The following is a 20,510-nucleotide window of genomic DNA, read 5'->3' as shown; positions in this document are numbered from 1 at the left end:
ATAAATGTTAACCTATAATCTCTTTAGTAGAAATGGCATTGTTTATCTTCACTAACATTGAACACATTGATTTTTTTAATGAATGCTCAAACAATCTCTGCACCCCAGATTGATTGTTTAGATTTTCATTTTTATAGATTGTTTTCTATCATGTTCAACTGTAAACTGAATCACAGACATCTAGACTTGAAGCTCAGCCTGCGCATATTCCAATTTAATTTCAAATTCTTTCTCTATCCCATTTTGTTGCTGGAACTGCTGTTTGGCTGACCTCTGCTCTGCCCCTTTGACCTTTGACTCGGAGAAATATGACCAGTCGCAGATCGAGGAGTAGCAAATTAATAGGAGTGCTGCATGTTAATTGCATAAGAGAATAGCAAAGAATTCATCACCTCAGTCATGGTCATTGCTTCCCTTTGACCCTTTCTCCCACAAGATTTTTGCTTGTGGTCACATCTGCAGTTTTTCCATGTTTGCCACATAATTATTCAGAATCAAGCCTTATTAATCAAGTTGATCCTGCATTTTAAATGGAAATTGCCGGATTAATACAAGCATCCATTTCATCCTCAAAATCTGGATGGATTTAGCATGGAATCCAATTGGAATACAAAAGAAGGATGTATGGACCCAACTGAATTAGAAGCTCTATACTGGTCTATAAATTGATCTTCCATTGGGGTGTTTCATTCTAAATGAAACAACTAGATTTTAATACACTTCTAAATATTTTATTTATCCCCTAACTGTAAAATGAAACAGCTGCCAGTGGCTTTGTTAGAGTGGTTTTGATATCTTTTGCCATTGTCATATCGAGTCCAGGAGCAGCTGGTCAGCCGTGATTCTTACTCACCCAGAACTATTAGCATAATTTATAGCAATTTCACTGCTTAAAAAGCAACAGAAATGAAAAATGGGCAGTATCTGTAACGGGCAGCCGATCGGCAACTCCAGTTTTACGTCTGGGCGGCAAGTTGAAAATCTACCCCTATGTTTTTGACCTCATTGAACCACTGTGGTATTTAATACCCTGTTATTAAACTCAATACTATTTTAATTTTTTGGATAGCTGGACGTTTATTTTTTCTATTTTCATTATATTTCTGTAAACTTTCATTTAAAAAAAGCTGCAAAGCATTATATAAAAACTGGCCCAAAATTTTATTGCATCCAATTTCCCCACAAGTTGGTAGCAGACTGCCAAAGAAAGAAGATCTGACGTAAATCAGTATGGACCACTTTGGAAAGTAATTGATGTGCTTCTATTGTGGCTTGCAAACTGGGCGATCCTGAAACTGGGAAGTGTCCTGGTTTGCAAAAGGTAGTATAAATAATACTTAAAATGACCCCTTTACTCTTTGTACTTGGTGCATGTAAAAAGACAACCCTCCTATGAAAAATACATTTGTTATAGAAGCTAATAATCCAGTGAAAGATCAACTTCAGCGCTGAACGTTTGGGAAATTTCCTTATGTCAAGACTACTTCCCAAATCAGTTTGCAAGAGTTCTATCTGAGAAACCCAAAATCAATTTCATTGTGCCTTAAAAAGATGATATTTGGAGAACTAATTTCCCTGAAATGAGCTTTATAGAGTATTCAGTTTAACACAAGTTACATGTTATAATTTTCCATATTATTATACTGGGTGGAAGTTACAAATTACATTTAAATTAAACACTTATAATCCTAGAGTTTTACAATTAATGGCATCTGTGAAAAGGACAGGATGTCATGTTCTGCCACTCCTGTTTCCAACATAAGACATGTATTATCATTCTTTACTAAATTTATAAACAAAATGAGGTGCCAGTCTCATAATTACAGAATTTGAAGCTTATTAAAGCAATTGAGGCATGACTGTCCATTATTCTGTATTGGTTGCTAACAGAAGCAGCTCAATTTCCTAATGCTTTTTTAGAACATTTTAATTTTATATAAAATTCAAGATCCACATTGCAGATGGAATTTGCTGAGGGATTAAGCATATTGTCCCTATAAGTCTTTTCTTGTTTTTTTTCAATCTCTTTCTCTCTCACCCACACACAGACACACACACACGACAACAATGTCACTGAATGTTTAATAGTATACAACAAACTTTTAAGGTCTGGACTATGCCGACATCCATCCTCACACACAAGTTATTCTGATAATTCTGGACACCTCAACAAACACTTGAAATGCTACCAAACTGCCACTTCAGATGATTTATGATGTCATTAATGTCAAGCTATCAGTGGACAAGAGCAGAAGAGACAACAGGAAAGCTGAGTAAAAACAAATAGTTTTGATTAAATTCAAGGACATTCAGTACAGCTTTCAGCAAAAAGCATTTATCATCCAAAAGCAGCCCCTGCTTTTATCCCAAATGTGTACTACAGTACTTCGATGTTTCTGAACAGCTGCTCCTAATGCTGAGTTCTAAAAGAAAGCAGAGTAGGGTTTTTTCCCCTCTTAGTTCTGTAAATGCAATTTTTGTCCTTGTTAATGTGAACATGCAGTTTGCAGTTTCTTCAAAGACTTTTCTTACCTGTCTTTGTTCATAATATATAACAGGCCGGAAATTGCTTTAAAAAATAACAGGGAGCTCAACAGCATTCACCGTTTAGTGGCGAAATCGAGGAGCAAGTTCTGGTGTTCACACATGCCCTGTCAAACACGGAATTTGCTCCTCCTGATTCGCCAGCGATATGACAGCTTCGCATTAAAGGGATATCGCCAGCTGGAATCAATGGACCAGTGCCAACTTGCTCTTCTGCCCAGCTGGAAATTAACTAATATCGCCACAAAACAGGTACGCTTAAAACCAGGTCTAAACTAGGTTTTAACAGTAAGTTTTAATGACTGCCAAACAACTAAAAATTAAAATTAATTATTAGATATTTAAGATGTTTGTGTAAAAGCATCATTCTATATACTGCAAATATATGTAGAAATCATGGTTTAGAGCTTTGGCCTGGACCCCCACTGATCAGCGAGCTTGATCCAACTAGGTCATTCTCCCTCTTGCAAAATGTCTACAGCCTTGGGATTATGCTATGAGACATTAGTGTACAAATACTTAATGTGTTTGTCTGATATTCCCCTCTCTGCTATTTTAATGGCAGCATTAACTCATATATTTGAAGAGGTTCATAACAGAGAATGGAATTTCAGATGAATGTGTTAATCGTTCATGCCCTAGAGTCCTACACATAATTTCAAGGCCTATGGGTTTAACAAAAGAACAGGGCTTCCCAAACACTCAGTGAACAAATGCACTAAATACTGTGGTATTAAGCCTTGTAGACCAAGAAAAGTCCAGGTTTGATCCTGCTCTGTGCTGAGTTAGTTGATTGCAACTAAAATCATTAGAAGCTGCTGCAAATTGCCTCAGCATCTTTGGGTTGGGGAGTAGGGAAAGAAAATCAGCTAATGTCCCTGCTCCTCATTGCTGTCAGTCACTGCTACTGGGAAGTACTTAGGTGATTATTAGGTGAGATCTTGGCTGTGCTGTCCCTTCCGCATTATCAATCGCCTGCCAACATTCACTACATAGGCTCACATTTGAAAAATGGCTATTTGAATAAGGTACCCAACAGTTGTTGGTGCCCATGGCATCATAACCCAATGGAAGCAGAGCTGTCAACATTAGGGAACGTTAAGTATGAGATTAGGTATCAAAAAATGATACGGGCTGCATAGCCATTTAAACATAAGAAGGTTTGTTTATTTTTAAGAATGAGGTATGTTAAAATTGATCATATTTTTAAAACAAAATGAGTCAATCTCACTCTAATTGAGTGGGACGTGATTAGGCTGAGAATGAGTTAGTAACTTTCAGGAGGAGATAAAAGAGGAAATAATTTAAAAGAGAGAAAACATCCATGTTGTTTAAAAACCAATTGCAATTGCAGTGCATGAGACTTTATGTATGTGCACCTGATGGATTTGAACACTTTCTATGTGGAAAATAGCATAGCTCTGTCAGTAAAAAACCATGCAGATGTGCAACTATGGCATTTTATTTTTATTTTTGGACTAATTAACCTAAGATTAAGAACTCTTGAACTTCTAATGAGCTTGGATATAAAGTTCAGTTCCCAACTTGCCTGTTACAATATGTAAATAAGTTTGATGATAGCATTCATGTAGTTGTCCTGAGGTGTACTTATCGAGAATTCTAATTCTCCGTGTCAAAGATTCCACCTTTCAAAGGCACAGCTTTTCCCATATGAAATCCAGACCTGACATCCCACTCAGACTTTTCTTGAAACACCTGGGACATGTGTTCTGTGCTTCATTTGGCTTTTTGTAATTTATTAGCTCTCTTCAGCAAATGTACATTGGAAAAATGCTTTTCCTAATTGTGTTCTCACTGGCAAATGATTCTTTTCCACTCCTCTGGGGATATGGCAAATAAGTGGACTTTGGAATCCTGGGATAATACTGGTGGCCACATGATTTCCATTAGGCACATTTGGACATAAAAGATTTTACCCTTTTTAAAATCTCCCTTCCTTATATTCCATTCTCATTCTTGTGGGCGGATATTCTCCACAGTTCTAGTACGAAAGCACCTTCCGTTCGAAAACAACAAAGATTTTTGATGACACTGGCACTCAGCAACAGAGTTCCCAGAGTCAACAGCAAACCCATGTGGTCGTGTGTGAATTATGTCATCACAACTCAACTTTTGAATTTTAATGAGGCCTCTGCCCATCTAGGGCAAGGGCCTCACTGGCTGGCCAGAACGTGCCTGCCCCCCACACGCTCCATTCTTGTCAGGCATGGGGGGTTGGGGGAGGGTTAAAATCAGGTCTTGGCAATACTGTGGTCTGGTACTTTAAGCACCACAACAATCTACATTGTATAAGGAATTTGCGTCAAATGTATGCACATAAGAGCAAAAGTTTGAAGAAAAGAATTGTTTCATACAGCACCCACATTGTACTCCATTGATAACCTCTGGCTTAGTGGTGATTACACTGTGTCAGTCCAGTATAATAGTTGGAATATGCACAGTGCGCAAGAACCAAAGTTGTGACACAATGGCATTATAACAACTGATTGGCACAAGCCTAGACCCTTTGGCACAATCACAACAATAGGTAAATGCAATATGCATGTGGTTGGAGTAAATGAGCTCCACATTCTGTGTGCTTTGATTCCCCTTCAACAGGGCTATGCGCAAGCATATACAAATGACACGTGCGCCAATAAAGAGGTGCTCAAGTTTTGGAGATAAACAGTGCGGAGGCAGTGAAACCTGGCCAGAGCAAGTGAGTTGGAGTTGCTTAATACTCTTTCAAGCTCGCTCTCAAGTAGCATTAGCAGTGAAATGGGGGAGAGCAGTACTCTTTTGCTCTGCTGCCTTCAGACATTAATCACACCCAAGGCACCACCTTCGAAAAGTGAGCTGTAGGCAAGAGTCAAAACTATTTGATGTCATCTGATTGTGTTTTAGTTAGAAACATTTAACATCCTAGCCTGTAGTGTAATAAACATTTATTAGAACAGGGGGATTCAAATTACTGAACTTTAAAGACCGAGGGCAGATTTCTACTGCATGGCACTGCAGGTGGCCTGAGCTACCAATTCATTCCTTGCCTTCAACTCCCATAACAGCACAGCACACTTTTTCTTTGCTTCTTTCGAATGCTCTGAAGTCTTAAATATATACATCTGTAAATTTCATACTGTATTTTTCCACTTGTCGTTTTCATTGCAGTGAGCTCTAATTTCACAATGCACGGTCAGAATTATGGAAACACAATTATGGCGGGCAACTTTTGACCTATTTAATACTTTCCAAATCTGCAGCATGGAACTTTTTTTAGATTATGGAACGGAGGGCGTTGGTCAGGAGCTGCCCTGTCTGCCATTGTAACTTCGCCGACGGCATGGCAGACAGTCCATTTGTATGTGTAAAGGGGTTTCCACCGCACTTCCGGCAAAGTTACGACAGCGGAGTGGGAGCAGCTCTGAGGAAATTCCTGGCCATTGTACCCCTAGAAACTCAGTGGACGTGTTCCATTGAAAACAGAAAATGCTGCCAGTGTACAGGAGGCTCATCGGCTTCTGATGGAAGGGCACACCCAGAAAAGTTAATCTTTATTTCTCTTTCAGATGCTACCTGATCTAAGGTGCATATCTAATATTTTCTGTTTTATTTCAGATGTCCAGAATTCCCATATTTCTTCTTATCTCTGTTACATTGTTTTGCTCTATTATTGAAAGCTCCCACAACTGCCAGGTTAGTAATCTCCTTCTGGTGCTTGCAAAGTTTGTCAATGTACAGACAATTCACTGATGTAATGGCTTTACATTACATTGCCACAGTACTAAGTTAAGTAACAGTCGTTGTACATTCTATATGGCAGTATTAATATATCAAATGATTTACCCACCACCACACAGTTATCTCATCAATGTTTCTTTAGCATACATTACTTATACATTGATATACAGGGGTTAATAATACGATGGGGTGCCCGTATTCCCTGTAATATTGGGCACATAGACTTGAGACCTCGATGCATTCTGCATCCCTCAATGCGGGCCTGAAGTGCTACTGACAGAGCCTGCACACAAATTGTGCACAACATTCATTAAGGCCCCCAAAAATATGCTAATGAGAGGGCCTCCATATTATGCAACTACGGGCCCTGAGTAGCACCCAGACGCATTGGGGGTAATTTTAACCCCAAAGAACGGGTGGGTTGGGGGCGGGAGGGAGGTTGAAATAATAGCTTTTTCAAGTGGGACCGCATCCCAGCTCCAATGCGCCCACTTCTGGGTTTAACCCAGGCAGGTTTGTATGCATGTGTACAACAGACACCAGGAAGTCCCACACCATTTAAAACCAGCGGGCCAATACTTAAAGGGACAATGTACCTCATTGAAATAGTTGAGGTACTTAATATTTTGTGTATTATAAAAGTAAAATCAATTTAACCTTACCTATTTCCAATTGCTTCCGATTCATGTCAGATGAAAGCAGGCGGGAAGGACCAGATCCATGAGGTGAGTGCCTTTATTGTTCTGCTTGTGGGCAGGAGTGCTTCATCTAGGCCCAACAAGCTCACCTGGCCAACGGGAACCCTGTGATCGGCTGACACCCCCCCCCCCCCGATGCTGGATGGACCCGACCCCTAATGCCGGCTGACCCCCTACGATCCCTGATGCTGGCTGACCCCCCCCCCCCACTCACCGATCCCGACGCTGGCTGGATCCCACCTCTAATATTTTGCAATGCCGATGACCAATCTCTCCCTCCCGCCTCATTGATTTGCAGCTCCTTTTACTCCTGACAGGGAAACCCGGAAGCTCAAATACTCACCTTCAACTGAGTTGCGATCGCAGATTATGACGCACTCAATTCATTTCCGGGTTCCCCACATGAATATCTCTGGCCATGCAGGGTGCCCGGCGCTGAGTGAAAATCGTGCCCATTGTGCCTGTTCCCAGCAGGTACTGCAGGAGCGGCCCACTGCAAAGATTTTAAATTTTGATCCAGGGTGGCCCTCTTCTTGTTATAAGGCCATCCTTTTTTTATTTGCTTTCATTTTTTTGCCCTTCAACCACCAAAATCCTATAAGGGGACCGAAGTCCTTACCGCATTTGGGGCCCAAAAAATGCCGGTGCTTCATAGGCAGCAGCCTTTCACTGATTGATGACACCCGCCATTCCGGTCCTCACATACTCCCCTGTACTGCTCCCAGTATGTCATGTATTATGTCATATATCATGTAACAAGAGAGAGTCTAACCACCTCCCCTTGACATTCAATGGCATTACCATTGCAGAATCCCCCACCATCAACATCCTGGGGGTCACCATTGACCAGAAACTTAACTGGACCAGCCATATAAATACTGTGGCTACAAGAGCAGGTCAGAGGCTGGGTATTCTGCGGCGAATGACTCATCTCCTGACTCCCAAAAGCTTTTCCACAATCTACAAGGCACAAATCAGGAGTGTGATGGAATACCCTCCACTTGCCTGGATGAGTGCAGCTCCAACAACACTCAAGAAGCTCGACAACATCCAGGACAAAGCAGCCCACTTGATTGGCATCCCATCCATCACCCTAAACATTCACTCCCTTCATCACCGGCGCACAGTGGCTGCAGTGTGTACCATCCACAGGATGCACTGCAGCAACTCACCAAGGCTTCTTCAACAGCACCTCCCAAACCCTCTACCACCTAGAAGGACAAGAGCAGCAGGTACATGGGAACAACACCACCTGCACGTTCCCCTCCAAGTCACACACCATCCCGACTTGGAAATAAATCGCCGTTCCTTCATCGTCGCTGGGTGAAAATCCTGGAACTCCCTTCCTAACAGCACTGTGGGAGAACCTTCACTACATGGACTGCAGCGGTTCAAGAAGGCGGCTCACCACCACCTTCTCAAGGGCAATTAGGGATGGGCAATAAATGCCAGCCTTGCCAGCGACGCCCACATCCCATGAACGAATAAAAAAATATACCAGGACTGCCGAAGATGTCTTGAATTAACTGACCTTGCATTGCGGTGTGCAGGTATGGCCAGTGTTTGGTGAGTAGCGGTCTTGACCCCGTAGGTTAAAGGGCGTGCTACTGTAGAGGGGAGTACTTACAATCTACCGCATCCTCTCTGATAAGTAATGATGTAATTGTCATTTTCAGCATTTCTAGTGATAGGAGAAGGCTTCCTTTTTAACTCTTTAACATCGTCCAGTTCTGACGAAAGGCCTTCGATCAGAAACGTTGACTTTGTTTCTTTCTCCATAGATGCTGCCTCACTTGCTGAACTTTTCCAGCATTTTCTGTTTTTACTTCCTTTTTATTCCTTCCCCACAGTCCTATCAGCAAAAGCCTGAAGTCAGCAGATGCTTTGTCAATGAACAGCTCCGTGGAGTTAGCAGTGCTTTGCACCCTTTGATTTCCTGAACATATCATCAGTTTTAAAATTCAGGACCAATCCAGAGATCTCAACCCGCCTTTGCTTGGAACAAAATGGCAGACCCAGCAGCAAATGCCACCAACATCAGCCCATTACCTTTGCCAATGTCAGCCAGCACTTGAAGGAGAGGGCAAAACCATCGCTGGAGGTAGGGCTCAGTGTTTTCAGTGGAAGCATTGCAATAATACTGGAATATAAAAAATGTTTGTACGGCTACTCATTGAGGGAAGGGATAGTGCTTTACACTGTAATCACTTATTACCTCACTCCCACAGTAATGTTCCCTGTAACAGTGAAAATGTTTGCAATATCGCAATGCCATGTAACATGCCTGATAAAAGTTAACATGCAATTGAGCCCCCCTCATGTACAACAGGCTGAAAGGACCATAAGAAGTACATAACCAGCCTAGCATATTAAAAGAGCTAGCGACGCATGTATATGGGTCCTAGAAAAAAAGTCAATTACTTCAAAAGCTCTAATTACTTTTTTATATATAAATTGTTATTTGGAAAGCTGCAGCATTTTTCTTCACTGTTGGTGGATTTATGTTATGTGATAGAAAAAGCAGTGGAATTTCCAGAATCCCCTGAAAATATTTATAATTACTGAGCGCACATGACCTCTTACAAAAATCAGCAATGTAAAGCCCAAGCATTATAGCAAAAGTGGCAACACACTACTGGAATGCACTCGAGAAGGTATCCAGAAAGTAGATAATGATTACATCATCCAAGCTCCATAGTTGGAGTTAATCACGATATTGTTGTCTATATTAAGTACTTGGAGCTGTATGGATTGCATGAATACATAGGTCCGTCATCACAATGGTAGATACATAGCAAGCTGCTAAAACATAGGGCCAGGCTTGATCACAGGCCTATGGGAACCATTTTGGACATGGTGCAGTTATGACACAGAGGGTAAATTTTCAACTTGCCCCTTGGGTGTGTAACTGATATTGCGGATCAGCTGCTCGTTACAGAAACCGCCTGATTTTTATTTCCATTGATTTCAGTTTGATTTTATAAAGAAAGGCCAATCCAAAATGCTAGTTTTACATGCAGCTGGCTAGTTGAAAATCCATGCCAGACAGTTTCACTGGACTGTGCCCCTTTCCTTCTTCAAAGATGTGTCTCTCCCTACCCTAGCTGGTATCTCTTTCTCACTCACTTCACTTTTTGCTTTCATCTTCTACCTATTTTTCACCCACTTTTTCTCCCCCAGTTTCTTTGTCAATATTATCTTCCATTCCTCTTTGGAATTTTTTTTATGTTTTAGTCCAATTTAGCTTCTTTCTCTTACATTTACTTTAAATTTAGTTTACAGGAATGACTGCATGCATAGTGTGCTTTGGGCAGTCAACTGTATCACTGGGCATGATTTTGACCTGGAGCCGGGAACTCATTGGGTGGGTAGATGTTCGCATGGGAAACCCAACATCAAATTGAGTGCGTCATCGCAACTCAATTGAAGATAGTTATTTTTGCTTCCGGGTTTTCCCACAAGATAGCCAGCCAGGTTGACAGGCTGGCTGCCTGTTGGGAGGGAAAGATTGTGGACCATGGAGGACATCCGGGGCCGGGGGTGGGGGGAGGCTGATGCCGCAGGTTGAGATCAGTGGGTGGAAAGGGGGCCATGGAAAAGATCACGGACTGAGAGGTGATCGGGTCGGCAGTCGGAGGTCGGACATTAGGAGAAGAGATGGAGGTTGGATATCAGGAGAAAACCCAGAGGTAGAGAAGGGTCTTCCATCGGGGGGGGGGGGGGGGGGCTCTCTCTTGGTGGAGGGTCTCCCATCTGGGGGTAGGGGGAGGGGCGATTGCAGCAGGGCCTGGATGAAGCACTCCTGCTCTCCCTGGTCCACAAGCAGTGCAAAAAAGGCACTTACCTCATGGATCAGCTCTTCTCACCTCCTTTCACCTGACAAGATTCAGAAGCCATGGAAAACCCGTGCTGGTGAGGTTAAATTAGTTTCAGCCTTAGAATCAACAAAAAATTAAGTACCTCAACTATTTCAATAGGGTAAATTACCCCTTTAACAATCCCCCGCTGGCATTAAGTGGGAATGTGACTTCCAGGTTTCGGATGTACGCGTGCAGCCAAACGCGCCTGCGTTAAACCCGGAAGTGGGCGCGTTGGACCCGGGCTGCGGTCGCGCTTCAAAAAGCTATTATTTTAACCTCCCACCTACTCCCAACCCAACCGTTCTTTGGGGTTAAAATTACCCCCACTGGGTGTGCTCTGTGCTCATTGTACAACATGGGGGATAATGTGGTGGGGAAGCACTTGTGGTATTGAGGAATTGTGCACTAGCCATGCTGTAGGCTCATGAATGTCAAGAAAAGGGTATTTGCCCCATTATGGTATCTAAGCTCCTGAGCCATACTGTTAGAGCTCAGCAGCTATAACAAAATAGGTTGTGGAAAAGATCAGCTTGTTCAGCTGTGTTGTCCCTTTTTTTTAAAGGAGAGTCTACTTGGTAGATGTGTCAAGTAGTTAGAGCAAGCTTGGCTTTTAAAAGTCTGTGGATATGAATTTTAAAAATGTGACCACAGAAAATGAACAACTGTTAGTAATTCTTCAATGTGTCCTAACGTAGTAAAACTTCCTAAGGCACTTCACAGGGGCATAATCAAACAACATTTCACACCAAGCCACATAAAGAGGTATTTGGGCAGGTGACCAAAAGCTTGGTCAAAGAGGTAGGTTTTAAGGAGCGACTTAAAGGAGGAGAGAAAGGTAGAGTGGCAGAGAGGATTACGGAGGGAATTTCAGAGCTTAGGGCCTGGGCAACTGAAGGCACGGCCGTCAATGGTGCAGCGAAGGAAATGTACAAGAGGCCAGAATTGGAGGAACGCCCAGATCTCGGAGGGTTGTAGGAGGTTACAGAGATAGGGAGGGATTTGAAAACAAGGACGAGAATTTTAAAATTGAGGCGTTGCCAGACTGGGAGTCAATGTAGGTCAGAGAGCACAGGGGTGATGGATGAACGGGACTTGTTGCAAGTCAGGATAAGGGCAGCAGAGTTTTGGGTGAGCTCAAGTTTACGGAGGATGGAAGATGGGAGGGTGACCAGGATTTGTTTCACCAACAAATGTTAGTAAATCTTCATTGTGGCCCATGAGTAGTTTAATACCAATTTTGAATTTTATCAAAAAGGTGTAAAAGTGAAATATGATTGGCTAAGGCCTGGAAACAACCTGGTTTTTCTAGCTGTGATAGGTCTGATTTACAAGGCACCACTGGACAAGTTGGTGCCATTTATTTTTACCCATTTAAAAAAAAGGATGTGGTTTATGGTGAAGCATGTGCATGAGAACATTTGTAATATTATCCTTGGAGAATAATAAACAGATACTTGGAACATAAAATGTAACATAGTTTACAGAAAATAATCCCAACATCTGTTTTAATGACATGGACTTTTAAGTGGATGAGAAGTACATGGGAAAACGATGTTGATTCTGTAACTTTATAAAGTTTTATCAAAGAGCAGCGTGCTGTGGCACAGAGCAGCTTGCTGCTAACATAAACAGTTTTCTCAATGTTTCTGGGCCACATGCCAAATCCCAGGCTTCACTTACAAGCGGTGGGTCAAAAAGAAAGCAAAAAAAAAATGAAATGACATGACAATAAAGCTTTAATGGACACTTATAGCAAAACTAACAGAAAAGACACATTTAACTTCTGAAGTTCTAGAACATTTAAGGAACATTAGATCATTCAATCTTCACTGGTTATTGTTATTTTCTCTTTTTGTTGACACATACATTTGGCTTTATGTAAGGAATCTTACAACACCAGGTTATAACCTGGTGTTGTAAGATTCCTTACATTTGTCCACCCCAGTCCATCACCGTCATCTCCACATCACATTTGGTTTTGTTCATTAAGACTTTGATCATAAGAGGTGTACTCCATTTCTCCCCTTCCCGCTGTTGTTTGCTGCCAGTCAAACCGAAGATTAAAATATATGCATCTTTTCCCACTTTCTCCGTTCTCTCAGTGGCTGCTGGAAACAGAATTATTACCTCCCTGTTATTCTAAATATAAATTTAAAGGAGATGAAAACATGTTTGCTTGTGTGATTTCTCAATCTCTCTGGTTTGCTCCACCCCCACCAAAAAAAATTGTTGATTCCCTGTCATTCTAATTATAAAATGAAAGACTATTTTCATATGGAAGTTCAACTTGATTTAATTTGCCAAAATTCCATTTGAGGGAAGAAAACACAATGGTCTTGAAATAACATGTTCAGCGGAAGTTGTTATCTTGCTATTTTAGCCAAGGTGTCAATTTGTTTAACATAAACTGACCACTTGTGCTTGACACAATGTTGGTAGGCCAGGCTGTGTTTAAAAACTACTCAGACAGTCCATTGGACTTGCAGAGCACTTTCGAAACTTAAGGCAGATATTTTTTTAAAATGTTTTGAGAAAGTGGAAGCAACTATCCACACCGACAAAACATACACCATTTATTGGCTGTGAGCAGAACTCTGTGCATACTTGAGAGTGATGCTGATTGTGAATCACACATTGTAGGACTGGTAGTGCACTATAACGGCAGCATAATGTGAAGTAGCACAATGGTGGAAGGCGCTTCACTATTTCCCATAATCACATGAGGTGACTTTTACCTTTCTTCAGAAATCTTTAGCAGCCGTACTGACCTAGGTTTAAAAAAACTAACATGAACTGTTACATTCCCAGCCTTTTTGCAATTTCTTGTGGAGGACTTCAGAAATTTCAGTTCTGTCACTGAATAGTTTATAATATTATATTATAACGTATTATAAAAAATATTTTTAAAATGGTTCTGTACTTGGCTCTGGAATTGTAAAAATGATTGACTATTGTTGTAGCCATCAGTGTTGTTTCACCCTCCATGTAAAGACCAGGCAATTTTAAATTATGAGTCAGAATAATTCTATGAAACAATATTTACAAATGCTTTGTGCTGCAGGTATTCAGGTTTTCTGATTGTCAGAGGTGTATTTTATACCAAAATAAAGCTTCTTGAGCTTTATGAAGGAATCTCATTTTTTTTGAAGGCACTGACTTTTGCTGGGATAAGGTTTCATGGGCATCAGACCAGGAAGGTACTGGGCAATAAACGGGTGATACCAAATTGGCAGCCCGTTTTACACCTTGGACCAGGACTCTCTGGACTGTGCAAGCTAACTGGGCTAACAGGAGGTGCTGGGAGTGAGGCCCTACAATTGGCTACGAACTAGGATAAACAGCCATGGATTCCATTTCTGACCACAGCTCAGTGATACTGTTGAAAAGTGCACACATTTGACATTGACACTGAGAACAAGGTCGTCCTGGACAATGGTAGCCCCATAATTTAGTGGACTGTTGACACTCTGGGTGAATTCTCGTGAGGGTTCTCCTGCTTGTTCACCGTTACTTCCATGGAAGAGTTGCAGAAACCCACGAAAATGGCATAATGACCGTTTACCTTGTCTTTCTGGCGTTTCTATGTCTCCTCAGGCAAAGTTATTGGGGACAAGCAGAAGAACCCCCACAGGAACTAACCTTCTCACTATCCAAGCTCATGCTTGAGACTGGTCATCTGGATAAAGCGCCAGAGGGCTACAAGTGCTTGTGTGCTCCAACAAGAGGCAGCGCCTTCAGGAAAGGAAAAGAGAGGGAAGGGGAGAAAATTAAACTGTACCATATAACCAGTATCAGTAAAATTTAAGATGCTCTGATTTCAGTATTTTGCTATATTAACACATTTTTAAAAATTGAAATCATATTACACAGATATAGTGACAATATGTAGCGCCCCAAAACTGGGAAGAAAATGAAGCTTCAAAGGAAAGTGGTTTAGAGTTCAAGAATATATACAGTCAGTCTTCAACACAAGTTTATGATACATGATAGCTGCATTTCTGTGAGGAGGAACCTAACAAATGCATCTACAACTTCCTCACCCCTCATATTAATCACTAGATAGCCAAACATCGATAGGCAGCTTTTCATGCATTTGGATGCACATGTATGTCTCTATATCTGTGACACTGACTAATTGTTGCCAGTTTTGAAATAATAGAAGTGTCTTAAAACGTCTAAATGTAATTTGTTATATAAACAGGAAAAAAATGCAGTGAGAAAGAATTTCCATAATGGGAATGCAGAATCTCCTATTAAATGTAAGCTGGTGTGGATTTTACAATGTTACAGCATTGAGCTGAAGTAGCATTAGACTTTGGGAAATCAATTTAACATTTGCAATTTACAACTCTTTAGCATGGATTCAATTACTAAGGAAAAAAGATTAAAACAATAGCTATATCAGCAGTTCTAAATAATAGTCATAACTTTTCTGTAATATTTGGCAACACACAAAATGCACTGTAAACATATAATTATTTAGAATACAATACATGCTATTGGAGATAGAAACCTATATTCTGTTGGAAGAAACAAACTGAAAAATAGATGTTTTGCTGTGTCTAATGGCCTTCAACAAATTTCAAACTATCACTTCATATTCTCTCCTTTTCAAAATTGAAAAATTTGTCGTCAGAAATATAAAATTGCATTTAAGATATAATAGTCTATGCAGCTTTTTTATTCTAATTACAATCAGTTGTAGTAATAAAACAATGAAGGTGTTTTTTCTCTACCTACAGCTCAGTTTACGCTGAAAAATGGAGTGGTAGGCAGACGACATTTTGATAAAAACAACCTACCGGCCGCCTGAGGCCTCAAAATGGATGGTCGTTGTTCCTACCATAAACAGGTGGGAGCCTTATTACGATATTTAAATCGGGGTCCTATGCCGGTTGTACCAATGGACGGAACAGACACACTCTGCCCATTGTTAGTGGATGTAGAGTGGCCAAACCAGCGCTCCTTAAAGGGACCACTGGCGGCCATGCTGGAAACATTGCAGGTAAGTCTTCAAAGTGATTTTTATCGGGCCAGGAAGAGCACAAACACTTCTTCTGGTCCCACAGAAATCGTCCAGCCCAATGCTGCTCCCCCCATCCCCCAGGATTGCTTCTCCCGCCAAAAAAATGGATGTCAATGGAAAAGGAAATGGTGTAAAACGCGCTGCCGATTCGCTATCACCCATTTTTTGCCCAGCGATAAATGTTTAAATTACTGTCAGTAAATGAGGTGAATGACCTGTTACGATATTTTTGGTGGTGTTGGTTGAAGGAGAAATGTGGCCAAGGACATTGGAATAATAAAGCCTCGGTTTATTGTCCATTCTGAAAGACAACGGGGGTAATTTTAACCTAATTTGCTGGGCAGGAAATCCATGGGATCCGGTGGAATGTCAGTTTTACACCCCGCCCAATATTACTCTCCATTGACTTTAATGGAGAGTAAAATCGGGCGGTTTGTAAAACCAGCGTTGCACCCGATCCCATCAGTTTCTCTGATGGGTGAGTTAGGTTAAAATTGCTGCCAGCATCTCTGACTGGAGTGTCCGCATCAATTACATGCGCAAGTACTGAACTGGAACTTAACCCACAATCTTTTAACTCAAAGGCAAGAGTGCTACCAGCAGAAGCAAGCTGACAAAACCACACGGGCACCGTGACAATCAGATCACATGACAATTGGACAGTAAAAAAATGTTTAAATTTAAAATATCAGCAAGGAAAAAAATATTAAACATAAAAAGATATAATTTTTTAATGGTTTCGGAGAAGGAAGACGAAAGAGAGTTACTCGCATCTTAAGCAGGTTTGCTAAAGTGGTTGGCAAATAACATTACAAATATTATATGCATGTGGTCTGCATTTTTCAGCATCAATAACATCTGTAAACATTTTGGAAGCTGAAAATATCTTTTAGTTCAGTTAATCTTGGAATATTCTCCCTCTCAGTTGTGCTTAGATAGTATCAAAACTGTTCAATTGAGTTATAGCTGTGTGCAATATTCTTACCTGTGTTACTCATGAGATATATTGCTTCAGTAAATTTTCTGTATTACACCAATAGGCATGTCACTGTTGTGAATAGACTACTGCTGTGAGACCATAGTAAACATCAGAAACATCAGAAACTGCACCCAAGGTCCCGGTCTATCTGTGAGCAGCATTACAGGAGATCTACCACTATAAAATAATAAATACCTGAGAGCCTCGCACAGCTCTAACTCAATCTAAATGTATTGATATTATCTAAACATAACTGACAGAAAGAACAATGCAAATTTAACTTCATTGAAAGATAGGTTCAGCTTTCAAAATGCTAACAAACGTTGTTTCTCTGGTAATAATTGAAAAACATTTTGCAAATAGACGATTAAAAGGGCAAGAAAACCAAATTAAACTACAGAGCCTAACACATTTTAGATTTCATATTATTCTTATATCAAATTTAAAAAAGGAATGAATCTCTTTAGAATTTTGTACAGAAGTTCTTCAGTAGCCCTCAAAAGGTCAACGCATAATGTTAAGTGCAACAGATGGAGAACGAAATCTGCATAGATAGCAAAGGGCCAATCGTCCTCTTGGGTGGAGTGGCAGCACAACAATGGCAGAGTAGGATTTCTGCCTACCCCATGCCTGTGCTCTGACCAGACCAATTCCCTGCAGCCAGACCAATTTTAATATCATCGCTGGGCTCCCAGGAGAGCCTGTGTCAGGCACATGTGACTGTGTAACAGGGCTGGCCGCCTCCATGTGGTGGAAGGTAGTGAGGATTTGAAAGAAAAGGCATTGAACACCTGACATCACTTCCAGTGGGAATCTCTGAAGTGATGGTGGGAGGAAGGGAGCCAGGAGAGCACCTGGTCTTCCAATTTACCTGCCCCACCAGATAACTGGTGTAACACCAGAGGGAAAAAAAATCAGAGAGGGAATTAAAGAACAAAAAAATTAAGAGTTCCTGAAAAGTATTTGTCTGAGTTTTGAAGAATATGGAAATTTGAAAATCATAAATATATATTTAGCATCTTAATTATGGTTGATTGATTTTGCCCAACCTAATGTTCTCAGGATGTCCCAAAGTGCTCCACAAAGTCAAAGATGTACTTTTAAAGTGTAGCCACTGTTGTAATGCAAGAAAACACAGCAAGCTAACTAGCAATGTCCCACAAATAGCAATGAGATAAATGACCAGATAATTTGTTTTTTTTACTGGCGTTGGTTTTATTGGCCAGGACACTGGGAGAACTCCCTTGCTCTTCTTTAAGTACCATAGGTTCTTTTATGTCTACTTGAGAGGGCAGACAGGGCCTCGGTTAAATGTCTCATCTGAAAAACAGCATCTCTGACAGTGCAGCACTCCCTCAGTACTACATCAAAGTGTCAGCTTTGATTATGTGCTCAAGATTCTGGAGTGGAGCTTGAACTCATGACCTTCTGACTCAGAGTATATATTAACTGCGTGGATCAGAGGAATAGCTGAAAAATAGCTGAGGTGCTTGTGTATTGGACTAATTGTGTATTGGACTTGTGTATTGGACTCAGGAAAGGATGCCCCAGAGCATGGTACATTGGCGAGACCATGCAAACGCTGCGACAACGGATGAACGGACACCGAGCAACAATCCGCAGACAGGAAGGTTCCCTCCCAGTCGGGGAACACTTCAGCAGTCAAGGACATTCAGCCACCGACCTTCGGGTAAGCGTACTCCAAGGCGGCCTTCGAGACACTCGACAACGCAAAATCGTCGAGCAGAAATTGATAGCCAAGTTCCGCACCCATGAGGACGGCCTCAACCGGGATCTTGGGTTCATGTCACGTTACACGTTACCCCACCAGCGAACAAATGTTATCTGTTTTTAATATAACGGGTCAATTGCTGTCTTTTCCTTCCGGATGTTTCTATGTTTCTGCCTCTCTCGCTCTGTTTTTTTAATTGGCATCTCCACATCATCTGTTTTTTTAGTTCTGGCCATTTGTATATTCGGTGGCCCTGTAGGTAACACCTATCTGTCTGAACACTTTGGTTGCCTTGGCAACGGGCAGTTGAAAAGACTATCTGTAATCACCAGGCATTGTTCTGTGATTTATAAATGCGATAGGTTCGAGGATTTCATTTCCACATTCACCTGAGGAAGGAGGAAGCCTCCAAAAGCTTGTGGATTTTAAAATAAAATTGTTGGACTATAACTTGGTGTTGTAAAATTGTTTACAATTGTCAACCCCAGTCCATCACCGACATCTCCACATCATGGACTCATAAATGACAGCTCCTGATCTGAGTTTGCAATGCAAAGTGTGAAGTATCTTTTGATGCTTATTACGTTAAAGTTGCTATATAAATGCAAACGGTTATAGGATTGGAAAGTGTAAGTGTTTTCTCTCCTCAGGACACAAACCCAAATCACAAGAATTGGCTGCTGAGAGCAACAGAATTTTGCTTTTTGATCAACATTTTGCCCATGAGCAATGATATTAATCATACCCACCCACGGAAACCTGGTAGGTGGGCAAATTAAAATTGGCCAGGTTACCTAACCACCCTCGAGCTGCCCACATCCCCCTGACTGCGATTTTTACATAGGCTTCTGGACGGGTGAACCGCCTGCCCAAAGATGGTAGGTTCTTCGTTAAATATGCAGATCGAGGACCAATGATGTAATTGGGCCCCAACTGCTATTTTAACTCAGGCCTGAGCTGAAAAGAGTTGGGACCTCCCAAGAAAATGAAGATGCTCAAACCGGTAAGATTTTACATTCCTTCTTGGGGTCCAAAGGAGCAGGATTTCTTGAAAACCAACAGCCACTCCCACCTTGAGGTACCAGCACTCAAAGAGACTTGGGACTTAAAATAGCTTGGGCCTGATTTCTGCAGCAGTGGATGGGTTTCCAGCTCACCTCACCATCCAGCCACCTGGAGTTAAAATCGAGCCCAAGTTATTAACTAAAAATATTCAGCATTCAATGTCAAAGAAACAGTGCTTACAAAGTTCAAAATGTTTAATTGAAAAGTAGTCAGTTTCAACAGCATTCCAAGTTTTTAAACCTTTCACTTTCCAAATGTCTCATAATAATAATTTATTAAAGAATAGACTTTAAAATGCATTTAATTGTTTCATCTATGAAAGCAAATTCTTTAAAAGTTCTGTATATTCTTTGGGTAGAAATAAAATCCTTTAAATCCTGGAGCTTTTATTTTTTTGGCTTGATCTTACAAATTAGCATTTTAGCCTGGCAACTCTTTTCTGCACCCATCCATTGTTGTTACTACTTATTCAGCGACATTCTTCATTGTTGAAACCTCCCATACTAAGGATGTGTAGCCACCTAAATTAAGGACCTATAGCTGCATAGACAGAGTCCACACAACCACTGTGTACATGTAAGATACTCAATTCTCTGCGCTCATTCCCTCAAACAACACAAAGACACAGCAAAATCACTCTGTCCCTAACAATCCCCAGGCCAGAGCTTCGGACTCCATTTATGACGCTATCATGCTGTGTCTAAACAGTGGCCAAATTGACCGATTGTCCCTAGCCAAGGCCCCCAGGACTTCAACCCTAATTAACTACAGATTTGGCTAAAGGCATCTAACCACAAATATCCATCTAATTTGCAACCAGGGAGGTGGTGCATCATTCCTCTTCAATCTAAATCATCACTGCAACTTT

This window comes from Heptranchias perlo, chromosome 4 (assembly GCF_035084215.1).
Source record: "Heptranchias perlo isolate sHepPer1 chromosome 4, sHepPer1.hap1, whole genome shotgun sequence".
Taxonomy (NCBI): Eukaryota; Metazoa; Chordata; class Chondrichthyes; order Hexanchiformes; family Hexanchidae; genus Heptranchias; species Heptranchias perlo.
Note: the sequence above shows the minus strand (reverse complement) of the source record.